The 19315-nt window shown below is 49.7% G+C and overlaps 1 protein-coding gene across 1 annotated transcript in view; it reads left to right on the top strand.

Annotated features, from left to right (window-relative positions):
* The first annotated feature begins 1054 nt into the window (after positions 1-1054).
* The window catches only part of MYT1 (myelin transcription factor 1), a 56430-nt gene continuing 38169 nt past the window's right edge, over positions 1055-19315 (top strand). Inside the window, exons 1-2 of the mRNA XM_079322058.1 lie at positions 1055-1512; positions 18642-18742. The gene's annotated coding sequence lies outside the window, so the exon portion shown is untranslated. The remainder of the gene's footprint in view (positions 1513-18641; positions 18743-19315) is intronic.

The raw sequence follows: 19315 nt of genomic DNA on the forward strand, positions 1-19315 counted from the left end.
TTTCTTTTTTTTTTTTTTTTTTTTTTCTTTTAAAGGGAGGGGAAAAAAATTAAAATATTTATACACCTTTTAACCACCGGCTTTTGAATATGTATATCAGCTAATATGCAATACTTCCAGGTTCATAGAGGCGATAAATTTCCCAGTCTGTTCTTTATGGTGATAGGTCATCTTCCTAACCACCAATAAATATTGTAAAGTACTTTCGCTGGAGCTGTGCTAACCCAGGGCATCTGTCACTCGCTGCTTGCTGCTATTAGGAATTATTGGGCCGTACCACGCGCCGGGATGCGCGGGGGGGACACGGAGCGGCGCTCGCCGCGCTCGCCGTCCTTTTGTGTTGCTGCTGTCAGAGGAGCCCCGAGCCTCGTGCATATTAATTATGAATCAGCTCGGGTAAAATCATTCACCTTCTGCTGGGTCTTGGGGAGGGGGGAGCGCGAGCAGAGAGGGGCCGGCGGGGCTGGGAGAGCCCCAACTCTCGGTGCACTCAAGGCAGCCGCTCCATCTCTCTCGCTCGCTCTCTTTGATGCTATACTGTAAATTTATTTCACCTCAGAGAGTAAACAGATATATTGCAACCCCAAGGGTTCATGGGTAGTGTATTTACAAAGGGAAGGCGCAGCAAGCCCCCTCTGTGCCATTTCCATTAATGAGAGCGGTCATTAAGTAAATGAGACATTGCCTTTAGCAGGCTTAAGAGTTCACACACTAAGGAGTATCAGATATTTAATTGAAACCAACAACCCGTCTTACACGCGTGTTACTGGTGTAGGGAAGTGGGCTGCCCTCCAAGAACTCTCCCCCCACAACCTCCCCCATGCAAATTTCATGATTGGTTTCCGTGATGTCATTTTGTAAAGGGGCAGACAATAGCTGTGGGGAAAGGTAAGTCAATATTATGTTCTTTCGCTGACAAAGGCAGATAATGCTGGCTTTTTTTTTTTTTTTTTTTTTTTTTCTTTTTTTCCCTTTTTTTTTTTTTTTTTTTTTTTTTTTTTTTTTTTTTTTTTTTTTTTCCCTTCCTCCCCTCCCCTCCCTTGTATTGAGACAGAGGGGAAAGGCTTTCGGAGCACACAGTTGATGTAAACAGACGCAGGCGTTTCGCCTTTACAGCACGAAGGCTGGGTTGTTGTTTTGAAAATTGCACTGGAGAACCGAGGGGATTTTCATGATGATCATCATGCTCCTAGGTCCATCTTTGCTCTCTCGCTCTCTCGCCGGCTGCGAGACGCTAGTGGACATGTTACGCTTCTGACTGAAAAGAGGTTGATTAAGATGAGAAAGGAGGAGATTTATTAAAAAAAAAAAAAAAAGGAAAAAAAAAAAGCACAACGTCGCATTCAACCGGGAAACTTTCTGAATATCTCTGGAAGAGGATGCTTGCCGGGTTTGTGAAGCGCGAGATCGGTGGATGTTTATCCGGAGGGAGGTGTTAGCAGAAGACGCTCCCGGGCGCCGGGAGGAGTTTGCGCCGGCGGCGGCGGCCCCGCGGCCGCGGAGCTCTCGGAGGTGCTGACGGCCGGGCGGGACCGCGGCTCGCGTCCTCTCCGCGCTCCCCTCGCTCACCCCCAGCCCCTTCTGCCAAAACTCCAGCCCAAGTCCGCAGCCCCGCACTCCTGGGGCGCCGGGGAGCTCGGCGGGCCCCTCGCCCGGGGATGGGCTGCGGAGGGCTGGCGGCTGCTCCCTCCTGACTGCCAGACTTTTCTTTTTTCTCATTTTTTTACCCTTTCCCCCCCTCTTCTTTCCGATTATTGCCTACTTTAGAGTTCTCTATTTATAGCAGCGAGGCACAAGGGAAGTGTGCCATGTTGGTGGATTTCTCTCTATGTGTTGACCACGACAGAAATCTGCGTGTTCTTATTTTTAGCTTGCTCGGAAGAGGCTTTGCTTGGCTAATCTCTTTATCAATTTTAGCAAAGTTTGTTGTGGTGGTTGTTCCGTGGGTTATTTGGAGAGGGAGCGAGGGGCAGGGGGCTGGTGCCTGAGGATGTGCTTGTGCTGCCGAGCCCGGCCGGTCGGGCTGACTTTGGGGTGCAGTTTCCCGGCGGGTAGGACCGACCCTCCTCGGCCCCAAAGGGGGGTCGGCACCCTCGGGGGCTCTCCCGCACAAAGGGGAGATCAGCACTCTCGGAGCAAGAGGTTTGGGGCATGGCAGGCTCCCCGGAGCTGGGCAGGGGAAGGGGGCAGGTTGCCCACTGCCCCCTCGATCCGGCCGGGCAGCAGCGCGGGGGCAGCCGCTCTCCTCCCGCTATTGTTGAGCCCCCTCGCTTCGAGCAGCCGCTGAAAACAAGTGCGAAAAGCCCCTGCTAAACCCTCGCCATCGCCCCGCCGCTACTTTTAGTTATTCTTTTTTTTTCTTTCTTTCCCTTTCCCTCTCTCTCGTTGGCTCATCTGCTGTTATTATCAGCCTTTTCCATATGGCCACTTTAATTAATGGCAGACAAAAGGGAGTTGGGGAGGGGGGGGGAGGAGGAATCTAGGAATTAGAGTTTATAGTTGGTTTGTCTCTCTCTGATGCTGTCATAGAAACCAGAAGCAAAGATGCCGCCTTTCCACTTCTTTGTATGATCCTGTTTATTGTTCCCGAGCGGCGCAGATTGGAGCAGGCGCGTGTTGCAAAGCACAAACCAGCGCCGGCTGCTACCGCCGGGAAACCCGGGCACAACTTGTCCCCTTCGGCTCTTTCAAACCTGCCTGCCCTCCCCCCTTCTCTGCCCTCCTTCACCTGCTTCGGGGAGAACAAGGACAACTTCGTTTTTCTCTCTCTCTTTTTTTTTTTTTTTTTCCTTGGTTTCCTTTTTGTTGTTGTTTGTTGTTGTTGTTTTTGTTTGGTTTTTGTTTGTTTTTTATTTGTTTTTTGTTTTTTTTTTCTCCCCCTTCCCCTCCAAGTGGTATTGTGGGTCTGTGGGATCCCCGCCGCACAAAGAGTAGGAAAACTCTGGGAAGTTGTGGTTTTGCCAGAAAGCAGACGGGAGCTGTCCGCTGGGTCCTGCTGGAGCGGGTCCGCAGCGGCGGCTCCGGCTCTGTCCCGGGTGCTGGCTCCGAGCAGTCCCGGCTCCTCCCTGGGTCGGGGGTGGCGATTTCCCGGGGGTCCCGTGTGGAGGGGTCTGTGCTGGCAGCGCCGCTCGTGCCCTGCTCGGTGCCCGGCGAGGAGCGGGCATCCCTTCCCCGCATCACCGCTGTCCCGGGGCAGCTCGCGGGGAGCCAGGGGCAGCGGGGGCGCCTCGTGCTGTCGGAAAAACACAAATTCGGCCCCCTCCTCTCCTCTTTCGACTCCTGGGGCTCGGCCTGGCTGCAGGGGGGGCCCACTGCGGGCAGGTGTTTAAGGTCACTGCTAAGGGTGGCGTTGGTGACTTTGGGACCGGGGTGCTTTCTCCCCTTTCGGGAAATCCTAGGGTGGACGTGGGCTAGAACCCTCTTCCCTGAAGATCCCAAACCTCCCTCATTTTCCCCCCAACTCCACTGCCTGTCTGTCTGAACTATTAGGTCCTTTTGCCCCCAGAATCATCCTGGCCCCCAAGGCAGGGGGAACACGAAGCAGAGGGACACAGCCCTGGGTTCGGGACAGCTGCCACCTCTACATTTCCCGGTTCTTGTTTTGGAGAGCCGGGCCACACCCGTGAATGGCCCGGCTGGGTTGGGAGAGAAGGGGGCGCAGGTGCCGGTGAGTGCCCAGCGGGGACAGGACTGTCCCCAACACCCCGGAGTCTCAAAATGGGGCTGGGGGTGGGCAGGGGCAGCGAACCCCCCGTTCTGCTCCTCCCCCGCCTGTCCCGCAGAGCCCCGGCAGCCGGAGCAGTTCCCGGCAGTCAGATGATGGTGATGATGATGATGATGAGGGCAGGGCTGACTTCGCAAGACGCAGCTCGGCGTCAGAGCAGCTGCCATTTTAGCAGACGGTACTAAACCCCCCCTCCACCCCCGGAGGGTCGGCTTTGGGGTGCTGCCTCCAAACTTGGGCTCTGGATGAGACACGCTGCTCTTCTCGGGCTTTGGGGGGAGCAGTGCACCCTAAGTCAGCAATATCTTCAGGAGAGGCTGAATGACACAGCTTTAGAGCTCAGGAATAGAAACTTTTCCCTTCCTGAAGTCCCACTGCAGTTTTGCATCAGGGCTTGAGGAGCACAGGTGAGGTTACACTCCTGGACCCCCAAAATCAGTCTGTAATGCAAGATGGTCTCTCCCTCCCTGTCCGAGAGGGGCAGAGCCCTCCTTTTGCAGCCTCGGGGGGTTGTTTTGCAGGGGATGCTGCCGTCCCCCCCTCAAAGGCTGGGGGACCGAGACCCTCTGCCCCCCGAGGGCAGAGAGAGGAAGGGGAAGAGGAGGATTTACAGGAAAGGCTGGAGCCAGAGCTGGGCTGGGCTTCCCAGAAGACACGAAATGATGCGTGTGAAGGGGAGGGAGAGGCGGGGAAGCATCGCCTTACACGGGGAAATCAGATGTGGAACTTTAATGGCAAAGTAGGGTAGAGGACCCACTCTTTCCTTTGCTTTGTGAGTTTGTAAAGGGAATATCTTATTTTTCCAGCTGTAAACTCTATGGCTGAGTTGTCAGAGGTCTTTACCTAATTCCAAAGTACATCTCCTGTCGTGACTTTATAGCTGTTCCTCTGTCTCATACACGGGAGCTGAGCTTGGAGGATCCATGTTCAGACTTCCAGAGCTGGGAGCACAGCACTGTGTGTTACTCTGCTTTCCCAGGCAAATCCCCTTTGGGGTAATTTATTGTGCAGATGCTGTTTGCTTCCTGGCTGTGTGGACAAGGTGGGAGGCTGAGGTGACCCACACTCCAGGTTTATTTGGCTTTACTGTCCTACAGCAAAGGATTATCAGTCTGGGCTTAAGGGCCCCTCTCAGTTCCCAGGTATTTCTGCAGTTTTGACAGGGTGGAAGTTGCTGTCAAGAAACTCTTTTCACTTTTTCTCTGCCTTTTCCTTCCTTCTCCCCTGTTTTACTATTTTTTATGAGGAATAATCCACCCATGTTCCCATGCTGGTCTTCCTGGGTGTGTGGTGCAGAGTCCACTGGTGTCTCTGACACCCTTAAGGAAGGACTGGATGAAACCTCCCATCTCAAAATATTTTTAATCACTTCTGAGGCTGTTTACCTTTGCAAAGTAGAAATCTTAAAGAGGAGAACCATGGTGTGAATAGAGAACTGGAGTGACAAGCACAAGCTCTGAAAAGTTTTTGGAGTGGAGAAAGGCCCCAAAATGCCTTGTTCCTAGAATGAAAAGAATTTATGTGAGAGTTTCTTCTCTGGGATCTGGCAGCCAGGTCGTGGGTAATGGCAGACAGCAGGGTTGGGACATCCCTTCTGCTCCCTTCAGAGATGGGAGGGGAATCTGCCCCCTCACAGCCCCACAAACATTTTCACCAAGGAGAAAAGGGCTCAGTGGGTTTATATTTGGAGTTTCCCCTCTTGGCAGGTTAATCTGTCAAAGGGGATTTCTGGAAGTGCAGAGTTTGCCCTTGCAGAGCTCAGGAGCTGCTTTGCTGGCTTTGTCCTTTGGGACAGGGCTGACACACAGAAGGTGAAGAGCAGTTTCCCAGCATCTCCTCCCCATGCAGCTTCCCTGGGAGCAGCAGCACAGGACAGCATCCCTTGGCTTCCCTGAGCTGCTTTCCCACAATATCTTGCCTGGAAGGGAGGTTGTTTCTGCCCTGGGAATAGCTGAAGTTGGGCACTGAGGTGAGGATATCTCAGGGGCATGAACATATGTTGAACAATTCTGTTTAGAGACTGTAAACATTGTAAGTTAGCAGAGTGGAGCAGATCCTCGAAAACTTTAAACACTATGGATCTTCTAAGGACTTTATCACTGAAGACACAAGTTGGAGTTTTAAGGAAAAATAGCAAATATACATCCCAAAACAAGTGTTTTTATATTGTACAGGTTATTTATCCCTGCAGTGTTTGCTGTTGGACCTGGTGGGGAGGCAGAGAAGATTTCTGGGCTGGAGAGGTCCAGCCAAACACGCTGATCGCTTCCTGTGGAAAGTTGGTCTCTTGAAGCAGGAGTTTGCCCTTTGAGGGGCTGTATTTTGACCAGCTCTGGGTGCTTTTTCAAACCATGCACCCCACCATGCTACAGCAGCCTTTGGGGAGGCAATGCCTGTAGGAAACTGGTCCAGCAGTGCCCTGGATGGACCCAGCACTGGGAGCTGTGGCTGGTTTTGGGCAGAGCCAAGGGGAAAAGGCAGATGTGGCTGTGGTTTGTTTGTGGATGAGTGCAGGGAGAGGATGTGGGCTGGGAGTGTGGCTGGGGCTCCATCCCACTGCCCTGCTCCTCTGCTGCTCCCATCACAGCATCCTGGAGTGCCCAGTCCACACACACATCCACGTGTGACTCGGATGCCAGGCATGTTTTGTAGCAGCAAGGAAATGAATTAACTGGGAAGGTTTGCCCAGGAAAGGTTGGTCTGGTGTGAAAGGATGTCAGGAAAGGGAAATAGGGAATTCCCAGGCATGGTTTGGTAGAGGAAAAAGTGGCTGGGATCATCTTGTCCTGCCAGCTGGGCTGTTCCCAGCAAATGTCAGTCTTAGAGCAGAATACTGAAGTGCCACACTCTGCAATCCTCTGATTTTCAGTTTGGTTTGGTTTAGGGGAAAAAAAAAAAGAAAAAAAATAATTTTCACCTAAATTAAAATACTTTTGATCTTTGTCTTTCATTGAACTTTTTGCTTCAGAGAGAATAGATTAATAAACACTTTCAAATGGAAAAACATAGTTTGGAAAGGTTCCCCTTTCATCTTTAACACACAGCTTTAATGCTAACCTGAGTATGAGTTGGCTGTTCCCCCATTCCTTTTCCCTCTTTTTTTTTTTTTTTTTTTTTTTTTAATCTTAACAACAATAACTTTGCTATTATTGTGATCATTCTGGCCTTTACTGGTCACTTTTTATTCTTTCCTTTTTTATTTTGAAGTCAGCACGTTAAAAAAAAAAAAATCGCAATGTTATTTTAATCAGACCAAATGAAAGAGCAAATCAGAGCGAGAATTTTAATCTGCCCCAAGCAAAACTGCCTTGTACATCTGTCATGTTGGGATTAGTGGAACTCTTTAAAGAAGCTGCAGACTTTTTAAACAAAGTATTAAACATTTGTGACCTGATTTCCATTCTTACAATATTCTCATTAATAAGAGTGCAGGCTGAAAAGACATCTGTTAGGTCCTATTTGTTTTAAGAATATTAAAGGCTAATAAGAATATTGGAGAGTGGGGGGTGTTGAGGGGGGAAGTCTAAGTGTAATATTCAGAGGGAAATCTCAGAGCTGCAGTTTTCCAAAGTGATTTTGGGTTTAACTTGGTGCAGGATAGAGGGAAATGCAAATCTTGGACCTCGAGCTGGATGCTCCATGCTGTTGTTCTGGTTGGTTCAGGCTGTTGGTGCTTGTGAGAGGCTTCCCTTTGGGCTGGGAGATTTGCCTAGGTTTCCATCCCTGTTTTAGGGAGAAGAGAAGGGAAACTCTGCCTTTCCAAGATAAAATTTAGGCTGAAATAGTGCAGAAGCAGAGATAGAGTCTTCAATTATACACAAACACAATTAGCTGTGTCCCATGCACTCATCCAGTGCTGCTTTGGACCAGCCAGGAAGCAGAGCCCAGAGGGGGTCAAAATGTCCTTCATGGGCTTGCTGCTTGTCTTTTGCTTGATGGGAAGGCAGTTAAAGTAAATGGCCCAGCTTGGACCCCTAAGGAAAAAATAAAGCCAGGCATGTGTTGGTAAAGTACTCCCTGAAAGAAGCCTTCAGTATTAACGTGCATATATGGTTTAAGAGAAGGTTGCTGTCGACTGCAATCTTTGCATCTTGTTTATGCTTGCTGGGTAAAATATTAACTAAAGCATCTGAACATAAAGTTCTGGTGTGAAAGAATATCAGCAGGGGAGAGCCATATGGTGCCAGGCTGCTAACAAAATACCAAACGCTGGAGATTCCTTTTTGCAGAAGCCTGAAAACTCTCGTTCCCATCCATAATACATGAGTTCACGCCTTTGATTACTCCAAACATTAGTCCAAGTGGTGCAGGAGTCTCTTTGGAGCTTACACAACTTAGGGCACGCAGTGCTCTTCCCCCCTCTTCCTTTACATAAAAGAAATCGATGTCGAGCTGTTAAGATACAAATATCCAATATGCTGTAAGACAATATGTTTCCAAAACTGCTGTGTAAGCTGCCTTCCCTCTAATTAAATATAAACTGCAGTGGGGACTCGGCTTTCTTCGTTCCTCTGCTTGAAATTGTTTGGCAAGCGTGTGGCTCTCCCCAGGACAGCATCTGCAAGCGAGGTTGGTGCCAGTTTTGGGGAAGCCTCCTGCTCCTTGTGGGTGCAATCAGAACCTCTCTGATCAATGCTGAGGGCTGTAATTGTCTCTCTGAGCAGCAGCTCCCAGCACGTTTATCTGAGCCCCCTCTGCAAGTCCAGGGTCGGGTGTATTCAGCAGCAAAGGATTCAAACTCAGCATTAGGAGGATCCCCTGGTGAATATTATTATAAGGTACAAGAGATGGCTCAGGGGAGCTTTCATGCACACAGTATTTAAAAAAAACCAAGTTATTGCTGGAAAAATCTATAGGTGACAGTCTGAGGATTTTGAAAATCTTCACTCTTTTTTTGAACAATCCCTTGAAACTAACAATTTGACATTGAATAAGTTGTGCTTGTCACGGGGCTGGTTAAGGTTTGTGGTGAGCACCCCATTGCCTGAACACCTACAGAGTGCAGAGAAACCTCCCCAGCAGCTGCCTTTGGTTAACTCACATTTCAGAGCTGGAGAATTTCCCTGCTCCTGGTGTTTCTCCAGGTCTGGGTGGCAGCCATGGATTTGGTACCAAATGCATTTGAGTCCCCTGTTTCAGCTCTTGGACATCCAAACCCTCTGGAAGCACACCAGGTTTAGCACTTAAATCCAGAATTAAGCCTTCCTTTCAGCACTGGCTCTTCCCATTGTGGCTGTGTGGGCAATGCAGGGTGATGGGATGGACATTAAGTCAATGCCAAAACGCTGCTAGCTGAATGTTTGGGAAAAGTTTTACAGCAGGGAAGGATAAAATCTGCAATACTGTGTCCCAAAGAAAGGCTGCTCTGGTGAGCTGCTGGAATAAGGGAAGGTGTCAGGTGGGCTTTGAGAGAAGATACCTGATTTCAGCCTAAAACTGCCTTCTAGGGGCTTGAAGCTTAAATGGAGTCTTTCTGAGGGACGTGTGTCCTGTCCTTGCTCTGCATGCAAAGCCAAGTGCCTCTGTGATAATGAGAGGAAAATAAATGAATTCACTTCCATGGCAAAGGGAAAAAAATCTTTATTTGTAGGAAATCAAAATCTTTGGGTGGGTGGGATTCTGGCTGATATTCTGTTGGGTGAACTTAGCCCAACTTGAGTGGCTCTGCAGAGAGGAAAGGGCTCATCCCTCTAAAAGCTGATGTGGCCATGAGCACGTCAGGAGTCCCAGCTTCTCCTGCTTTTGCATACATTTCTCTTCCACAGTTATGAAGCTTTGCATCTAGTGAGCTTCTGGCAAGTGGAGTTAAAGGTTTGTTTGTTGCCCTCAATATTTTGATGTAATTAGTCAGTGAGCAACTCACTGCTTTTGCCCAGAGAAACGCACTCTCCAAGAACACAAGTGACAGGAGAGGATTAATAGCCTTCTGGAGAGAGCTGCTCCATTTTTTATTTAATAAAAAAGGAAAAAAAAAGGGGAAAAAAAAAGGGAAAAAATGTGCCTGGGAGCAATGTTGTTGCTTTAAAAAAAGTGACATTTGAAATGGTTAACTCTGCCTGCGGTGTCTCAGCAGAGCACAGAGTTGTCAGCTCCTGTCCCACATTCCCTAGAAACTTTCAACTCCCTCTCATCATGGAGCATCCCTGGCTCCCAGGGGGGCAGGTGGCTTTGGCAGGTTGGCTCATCCTGCTCATTTACCCACCAAGCAAGGACACCCTGACGGAAAGGGGAGGATTGGGAGAAAATGGTTTGGAGAGGAGAGAAACTTCTGACTTGCAGGATATGAGCTGGTGCTTGGGGTGACTGCACTGCAGGGGGCTGTGGGGTTCTCCTGCTCCTGGCTCAGTTTTGGGACAAAACTGATGCAGCACAGAGGGCTCAGCCCATGAAAGAGGCTGGAAGTGAGGAGGAAAGCTGCTCCAAGAACAGTGCCCATGGGCATCCAGCTGCTGCCTCATCCTCCTGCGTTGCATTCCCAAGCAAGTGGAGGCTGCAGGAAGGACAGAAAGGTATCACTCGCCTCTATTTAATTTCAATTACACAGAGCCTGCAGGAGCGCTCAGAGCTGTGCCAGCAGGGCTATAAACTCAACATATTTGATGATTCTCCTTTTCTTTTTTTTTTTTTTTTTCAGGCAAATGGTGCACAGCAGCCTCCCCATTCAGCAGCAATAATCCTGGGGGGCTGTGACACTCATGCTGCAGCAGTGACTCCTGTTTAATGAGCTGACCCTTCAGAAGGCATTAATTGCCTCATTTCATGGTGGGGAGCGTGGCACCCTGTGCCTGCCCCAGTCTGGGGGTTCTGGTGAGGGCATGGCTTGGTTTGAGTGTGCCAAGCCCAGGAGGGGGGTGCTGGTGGGGGTGAGAGCCAGCAGGCACTGAGCAGAGCTGCCTCATACCCCTGGGGAGCTGTTGCTGCACGATGATCTCACCTCCTTTTATGCCTTATTGCTTCTGTCTGCCTGACTCCATATGACACACGCTTACGTGTCAACTTTTCACTTCTTATATGGCAGCAGAGAGAAAAGGCTTAATATCATAAAGACAAGCTGGCAGCTGGGAAGGAGCCCATTTAGTCATCTAACTTTGTGTCAGAGGCACTGCCAGCCCCTTCCCTGGCTCTGCCAGGCAGCTTCTCCCTCCTCTGCCCAACCTGGTGTCACATGTGATAGAAATCCCTGTCAGGAAAACACCTCCCTGAGCCACACTGTTGATGAACCTCACTTCTGTGCTGAGGCCAAGGCAGTTTGTGTTCCACAAACACATCTGTGCCCAGCTTGGGCCAAATTTGGGCAGAAACAATGTGGGGCTTTGTTTAAGCCTTTGGGGTATTGCAGTTGTTTTTACCCAGAACCTACAGGGCTGAGGGTGAAGTGTCACAGCAGATTCAAAACAATTTGGGCTGTGAGAGTCAGCACTGGGGCATCTGACAGCTATACCTGTGGATGGCTAAAATGGTAGAGGAAAGACCAGTTCATATTTCCACTGTTTCTTCTACTCTTTCCCTACACACTGGGGAAATCTGTATTTGCTGCTCAGGAGCAGGTACTGGACCCTGTGCTGTCTCATCCCAGGAAGGTTTTGTGTGCAGCTGACTTTTTTCATTTGGCTTCCCCTCAGTGCTCAGCCCTGTGCAAGCACAGTGCTTGGGCTCTCTCTTCTCTTATCCCTTCATTTCCAAACTTGTGATGGAGTGGTTTGGATGCAGTGTGTCAGACACTCGAGCCAGATCAACAGCTCCAGCTCAGTCTGTTTGACATCCATCCAGGCTGGGAGAACTTCCCTGTGCAGGCTCACAGCAGCTGTGGGGAAGGGGACTTTGGTTCCAGCAGTTGCTGATGCCTTCTTTCACCCCTCAGCTTGTTGGGGTGGGCTTGGGGACACCTTGTGCCCATGCCCACAGCACAGAGAGCTGGTGCTGTGGCTGCTGTTGTGGTGGAGGTGGAACTGCTTTCCACCAGAGGTGTCCAAACAGCTGGGAGAAAGAGAGGTGAATTAGGGGAGTCCTGGAGCTGAAGTCCCAGACTCTTATTTGTTCCCCTGAATCACTGTGGCTCCTTCCTCATGATCCCTTCTTCAACCACCCTTCTCCCTGTTCATCCTCAGAGCCCTCATGTTGTCCTGGAGCCCCTTTGTACAGCACAAAGAGCACACACAGCCCTGAAGATCTTCCCAGGCCTCCTCAGGTGGGGAAGGATATCCTTGCCCAACACCAGCACTGCCAGTGGACACACTCCTTGTTCCCCTTCTTACACTGGTTGTTTTCCCACTCCTGAGGGCTCCTGTGCACCAGCAGCACCACAGGAAGGGTTTTACAAGGCTCTTGTTACCTCACCCCAAGCCATCAGATGTTTCCCTTCAGCTGTCTTGGGGCTGCTTCCTTCCCACTGGTCCAAGACATGCTTGTCCAAAAGCATCTCCAAGAATTTATCTGCACTGAATTCTCCTGCTGGTGTTTCGACAGGGCTCCACAGAGGCTTTCAATTTGGTATGAAAAGTAATTATTGCCAGGGTGCAGTTTAGCTGTTGTGTTTTACAGTGCTGGTAAGGTTAAAAGAAATAATAATAATAATACAAGAAAGACTCAGCCAGAGTAACTGCCTGCAACATGCTATTTGCATTTTTAAGGAAATACTTCTTTGAGACAGCTTGGGTGAAAGGTCAGCATTTGCATATAAATGGAAAAGAAAGTGTGTGATGCTGGAAGTTACATCTATATTATTTTCTCAGCAGTGAGCTGCTGTACTGGAGATTAAGGGACGCCGTTTGCATTTGGCTTTTGTTGAATAGGGAAGGTACCAGGAAAGGCAAATTAGAACAAAATAATGAGGGAAATGTGCAAGAAGAAAGAAGCAACATCCTGTTTCTGGGAGATGCTCTCCTGCACGCCTGGCCCCTCACACACCTGCTTGCTCATGGACTGGGCAAGTGGGTGAGTGTGGCTGAGAAGGGCTCCCTTTGCCTGCACAAATCAGGGATGCTGGGGATGTGCAGGAGGGGTCCCTGCTGTGAGCAAGCCTGGCAGAAAAGAGGATGATGGTGTTCATCATTTGGAAGTGATAGGCTGGGGCTGACTTAAAAAAAAAAAAAAAAAAAAAAAAAAAAAAAAAAAATTATATTATTATTTTCTGTTTTCATTCAAGCTCAGGTATGTTTAGAGAGGAATTATCTATGAGGTGTCTTCAATTGCAGTAGGAACATTCACACTTTGTGGCTGGCAGGGCAAAGGCAGAGAAATCACAGCTCCGGTCTCTTGCCTTGGAGGGGTCCACACTGGCTGAGAGATTTTCCAGGCTGCTCCCTGGGCTTTGGGAACACCACTCTCCGGTGGCCCCAGTGCTTTGTTCCCCCTCTTGTTGGTGGCCTTGCTCACCACACTCAGAGCAGCTTTGTGCTTTGACAGCTCCCCCACGGAGCTGGGGGAAAATCGGATGTGGAACAATGTTCACTCTTTAATCTTTTTGATCAATCCTGAGGAACAGGGTGCAGGCAGCAGCGGTGCTGTGGGCACGCGGCTTTTGTTCCTCTCTGAAGAGTACACAAGTGGTACAAGGATAGAAGGTGAAAAACATCTCCTTTCATACCTTCTGCTGTGTGCTGTGCTGCTGCCACTTGGTAGGAAAAGAAAAAAGGCTCTAATAAAAACTCTTATTAACTGGCCGTGAACACTGGAGCATGAATATTGCTCCTAATGAGGAGACACCGCAGCCTCATTTGCTTCCCTTGCGCTGTAGGTGCACGGGGCTTCAGCTCCTGGGTGATGCAGAAGAACTGGGGGGAATGTTTGTCCTTCCCTAGGGCACAGTTTGGTGTTTAGAGGTGCTGGCAGGGGTGGAAAGAGGACCCCAGATGAAGGGTGGCAGCACAGCCATCAGCAGGGGCTGGGGATGTCTGTGCTCTGCTCCTGGTGGATTTTGAGCTTGTTAATGAACCCCACCACTGAGGGTTTTGCTCCCTCTCCAAGGAGCAGTTTTCCTTGCTTCTTCCCATTGCAACATGTTTTTGTGCTTGGGGAATTTGAATCTTTTTGTGATTTGTCCTGTCCTAGAGCCATGGGGAAGGCGTGATTCTTGTTCCCATCAAGGACCTGACAAAGAGCTCAAGAGCAGGCAAAGGTGCCAGTGTGACAGGACAAGGCATGAGCTGGCAGGGCTGAGGTGACCACAGGGGCTGACACAGCTGCCAGGGCAGGGGTGGCAGCTGACAGCATCAGAAGCAGGATGAGCCAGGAGGTGAGGTGGCAGGGGCAGGGAAGGGGGACATGAGTCACTGTGCCTCAGGCAGTGCTGGAGGAGGCAGCCAGGCAGGGGATGCTCCCTGGGCTGCAGGAATGGCTGGAAGGAGAGTGGCAGGTTCTTGTGGCTGGAAATGGGGAAGCAGCAGCACGGTGCTGGCAGTGACCTGTCCTGCCTGCCTTGGCACAGAATGGTGCTCCCCTCCCGTGCCCTGTGCCCCAGGACCGGCAGAGCAGAGCAGAGCAGAGCAGGGCAGAGCAGAGCAGGCTGTACTTGGCTGTCAGCACCCAACACTCGGAGCCGTGCTGGTGCTGAGCCAGTGGCTCAGTGTGTCAGCAAGGCACGCTGTGCTGCAGGGGGCTGTTTGGCAGGGAAAGCACTAGAAAGGCTTGTTCCTACTGAAATCAAACCCTTCCTTTCCTTTGGGGAAGGGGGAATAAAAGGTCAGAATGCATATCACAGATTTCATGACGTCGCAGCGTGTGGTTTGGTAGCAGGGTGGATTAAGCCAGAACTGTGTGTTTGTTGGGCAGTGCAGTCACAAATGCAGTTCCCTGGTGCAATGAGTTGTTGGGTCTCTGGACAGCCATGTATTGCTGCCAGGCACCCTCTGGATCGTGCTGCTGTGAGAGGAGCCACAGCTGGGAATGATGGGGGGATGTGGAGCAGGGAGCCCATGAGCAAACTTGGTGAGCTGTGCAAAAACAGGCACAGGTCCACCCCAGCTTTTAGGAGGAAACTGCTCATGACCCCTTAATGCTTCTTTTTATAGAGTTTACAAACCCATTGGGACTTCTTCTAGGGGAGAACATCAAAACTCAGCATCCCCACCCCTGGAATTGTTCTAGGCTATGTTGGATGGGGTTTGGAGAAATCTGGGATAGTGGAAGATGTCCCTGCCCATGGCAGGGGGTTGGAATAAGATGAGCTTTGTCTTTTCTAACTCAAACCATGTGATGATCTCCCTGGTAATTGCCCAGCTCCCCTCTAAATGTGATAAAGGAAACTGTCTTCAGTTTAGCAAATGAACAAAGTAAAACCACAATCCAGCCAGCCAAGCTACATCTCCCATCCATACATCCCATCTTAACTAATTATTAAATCATATTTGCTGATAAGTATGAGATGTAATATCTATTACACAGCTGTTAAACCTCAATTAATACGTTTTAATGATCAGTCGTTTACTGTGCAATATACAATTAACATCCGGTATTAGATCTTAAATTAAATGCGTGTTTGGGAAGCTAAATTTGCAGCACTGAACACAGCCCTGCTGCAGTAAACAGAAATAATTGCCTGGAATAGGCAGCATCGCTGTGCCCTGAGAGGGGGCTAAACCAACACTCCTGGAATCAGAGATGAATGGAGGAGAATTGCTGAAGAAGCTGGGTTCTACTTTTTCAGTGTATTTTGATTCCTACAGAGGTTTTAATTCCTTTCCTTTGGAAAAAAGCACCTGATGCAGAGCTGCTGTGTTCCTGCAAGTGGGAAGGTTGAGGTGCGTGGGGTGCCAGCTCAGAGGGGTCTTTACTTGATAAATGCTGGGCAGGAGTGTGGGGCTATTAATTGTGCTGAGTCCTGGGGCTGTGTGAGGGCGTTCAGTGCTGGAGTTTGGAGCTGAGACTGAAGCCTTAAATCAAAGATAAGGCTCATGTTACCTGCCAGCAGGAAAGCTCTCATTGCACCCAGGGCTTGGGGCCATGCAGGGAAGTAAATTCAGTTATTGGTGTTCTCCAGGCAGTGGCCACAGAGATGCATGTGTGGGCAACAAACTGCAAAATCCCAGAAACACAGAATGGTTTGGGTTGTGACCTTAAGGACCATCTTGTTCCACTCCCTCCAGTCAGGGACACCTTCCATGACTGCAGGTTGCTCTAAGCCCTGCCCAACCTGCTTCCAGGGATGGGGCAGCCTGTGCCAGGGCCTCCCCACCCTCTGAACAAAGAACTTCTTCCTGACAGTAAATCTAAATCTCTGGTTTAGTTTTAAACTGTTCCTCCTTATCCCACCACTATTTACCCAACTAAAAAGTTGCTGTCTCTGTTTTCTATACAATGCAGGGTGTCAGGCCAGCAGTGCAGAGGGATGCAGTAGCCCACAAGTGGCTTTTCCAGATTAGAGAAAGTGTAAAATTTGGTTTTGAGATTTTTAAAAAAATTCACATAAAAGTCGGGGCCACAAAATGCTCCCTCTAATTCCTTACACTTCTGCAGTGCTTTGAGAAATGAGCCCACATTGTCTGGTGGGATGCTGAAGCATTCAGGCTGTTCTCAGCATGCTGCTGCCTTGTTAACTCAGGACTCACCTTTCCCATGAAAAATGTGCCTGAACAAAAATGAAGAAAAATTTTCCTCCCTTCCTTTTTTTTTTTTTTTCTTACTCTTGGAGGAACAAATGAAGATTGATATGTTTTTCCTTTAGTCTTTCAGTTTAAATATGGAGTGATGCATTTTATGAGGAAAGGAAGCCTTCACGCCCCATGTTTTCTTTACAGCACCTTCCCCTCACCCCTCACTTTGCCATAGCAGGTGTAACCTCTGCAGAGATTTGGGGACAGGGTGGGGCTGCAACTGGGGCCCCCCTGGTGCTGTGAGGACATGTGTGAGAGCTGACTGCCACCCCCTCCTCATTTTCTATTCATCCTCACCCCAAAGCTTCCTATGAGGTTTGTTGTGTTTATTTTTGGGGGACTTTTCTGTGGTTCTTCGGAGGTTTCATTTTTTTTTTTTTCCTGTCAAATTAACGCTTTCTTGTCTCTTTGGAAATGTGAAGTAAAACACACATGAACCTGATTAACACTCCAAATTGCTGTGGTCTCCCTCCCAAGTTTCCACATCATCTTGTTTGGGATTGGATGAGGGTGACTCAAATATTTCAAGGAACTCATCCTTTTTGTGCCAGGATTCCACACAACTTGCAGTGCTTTGGTTCACAGTAGGTATCCCAGAAGTGGACTGATAGATTCAAGGTTTGGCAAAGAGCTTTGGCAGAGGATGGCAGTGGCTTGTCAGGAATGTTGATAGGGAAAAGCAGCCTAAGGCTCCAGAGTGTGCTCCAGTCCTGCCTGGGTGGATGGTACTGAGGAGGGAGAGGGAAAGCTGGTGATTTCCTTAGGGATCTGATCCATTAGGCCAGCTGAGTGTCTAACTAATTCTCCAAGGGGGTGTGGATGCAGGTTCTGCAGGCTCTGAGCTATCACTGTCCATCCTCAGTGCTGTGAGGAGACTCCATTACATGCTGTTCCCTCTGGGATCTGCTTCCCCTGGGCTAAAAAAATGTATTTCAGGCAACATGACCCAGCTCCTCGTGGGTGGCCCAGGCAGGGGTTAACAGACATGTCCTTCACACAAGCAGGGAGCTGTGTTTCTGCTGAAGGCAGGATCCAGAGGGAGGTGGAAAGGGCAGAGCCAGCAGTGCAAGCTGATCCTCCCTGGGGACCAGATGCATTTAAGCTGCATGGAATAGAGGAAATCTGATTCCAGTGTTGACAGAGCTGCCTTGGCCATTCCAGCTGGGCTGGGCAGAGGGACTGGGACAGGCTGGCAGGCTCTGAGCCAGTGTGGCCAGCACACCTTCAGCCAGGCCAAGGCTGCTTGCCCCAATACTCATCCTTTCCTGCCTCTTGCTCAAAGGGATGGAGGCCTGGGACATCAGGATGGGGTCTTTGGCAAGGATAACATGGCACTTTGAGCCAGATTTAGCCACAGCAGCTTCCAGGTTTCACCCTTTGCTGTGGCCTGGGCTCACATGAGAAAACAGGCCCAGAGAGGACGAGTCTTGCTGATTTTTCCTCCCCATACTTGAATCTCATGACATCTCATCCTTTCAAAAATCTTCTAAGCTATCTTTCATGTCATCCAGGATCCATTGTTTGTACAGTTTAGCCCTCTCTCTGCTCCTGCCCCTTCTGTATCCCATACAGGATGCTCCTGTTTTAAAACATGCTGTTGGGAGAAAGGTACTGAGGAAAATGATAGATAAGCAAGCAGGCAGTGCTGGCCTATGAATGTGCTATTGAAACATCTTTATTTCTTCTTATTTGATATTTCCCTCCTCTGTTCTCCTTTCTTCTGTCCATTTCTAGCTTCTTTCCCTCATTTTCCTTGGTTTTCATCATCTGCTTGGCCATCTGTGCCTCCCCACTCCCTTTCCTCAGAGCTTCTCTGAAGCAAAATAATGTTTCAGCAACTCTTGGATTTTGTCTGCAAGCCCTGAGCCTTTTCTGGCCAAAACACAGTGCTTCAAACAGGGTTTGGAGTCTCTAACACAAATGATTTTCCTGTGACACCTAGAAAAGTCCTTCCAGCTGCCCTATTGGCTTCAGAATAGCTGTTTTAGGACAGATACATAAAGGTGACTTTGACAAGGAACCACATTGGATATAAATCCCCCTAAAATGGAATTATCCCAGTCTTGCAATGTTAATTTTCAACTGTTATCCAATTGAGGACTGAGCTGAGCAGGGTTGCAATGTTTGGGGTAGGCTGAGGGTGGAAATTCTTCTTGGTTTGGGCTCAGCCTTGGAACAGCACCCTGGGGTCCTGCTCGGGGCAGGGAGACCCTGGGATTTGTACAGCCATTAAAGACATCAGCCAAGGAATAAACACTGCATCTGTACCTCTGGCTGGTGCTGGGCTGACTCTGGGTCTGACCCCACCTTCCTCTTTCCCTCCCCAGAAAATGAGTTTCGGGGTGAGCTGCTGAGTCAGAGGTGGACGTGTGGAGAGAAGATCAGCAGCTGCGAGGGAGCCGCCAGCCTGCAAGGCACACGCATCAAGGTGAGCACGCCAGCAGGGACATTTCTGGGACAGTGACACCCCCACCCCACGTGTTGGCATGGGACAAGGGCCATGCTCCTTCTGTACCAGCTGCTCCTGGGGGAGTGGAGCCTTTCCGGTGCCCACAAAGTGATGGGCAGGACTGGGAGACCTCCTTGTTCCAGCCAAGCCTCCTCTATAGTGAATCCGGGCAGGGAGGGCGTCCAGCTGCCAGGTTTGGCTTGGAGTGCAGATATTTAAATCCTTGCCTTCCTCTCTGGTGCCATCCTTCAAGGGTGGCTCAGATCTGGGTATTTAGGTCACTCCCAGGCCTGTTACAAGAAGCCCTTTCTCCAAGGCGCCGGCTGGTCGGAAGGAGCCCCTTGAGCACCAGGTGAAGCTGTGGTGCCTTTGGAGGGGACAAGAGAGCCATTCATCCCCAGCGGGACCCTGGACAGCTCCTGGGGCTCAGCACAGCCTCTCCTTTGCTGCTGCAGCTGTGGCTGATGAAAGAGGTACAGCCAAGGCTGACAAACCTCCTGGCAGATTCACTGCCAGCCGATTAGGAAGCTTTAATTAAGCAGAGAACTGGGC

Source organism: Erithacus rubecula (genome assembly GCF_903797595.1).
Source record: "Erithacus rubecula genome assembly, chromosome: 18".
NCBI classification, from domain to species: Eukaryota; Metazoa; Chordata; class Aves; order Passeriformes; family Muscicapidae; genus Erithacus; species Erithacus rubecula.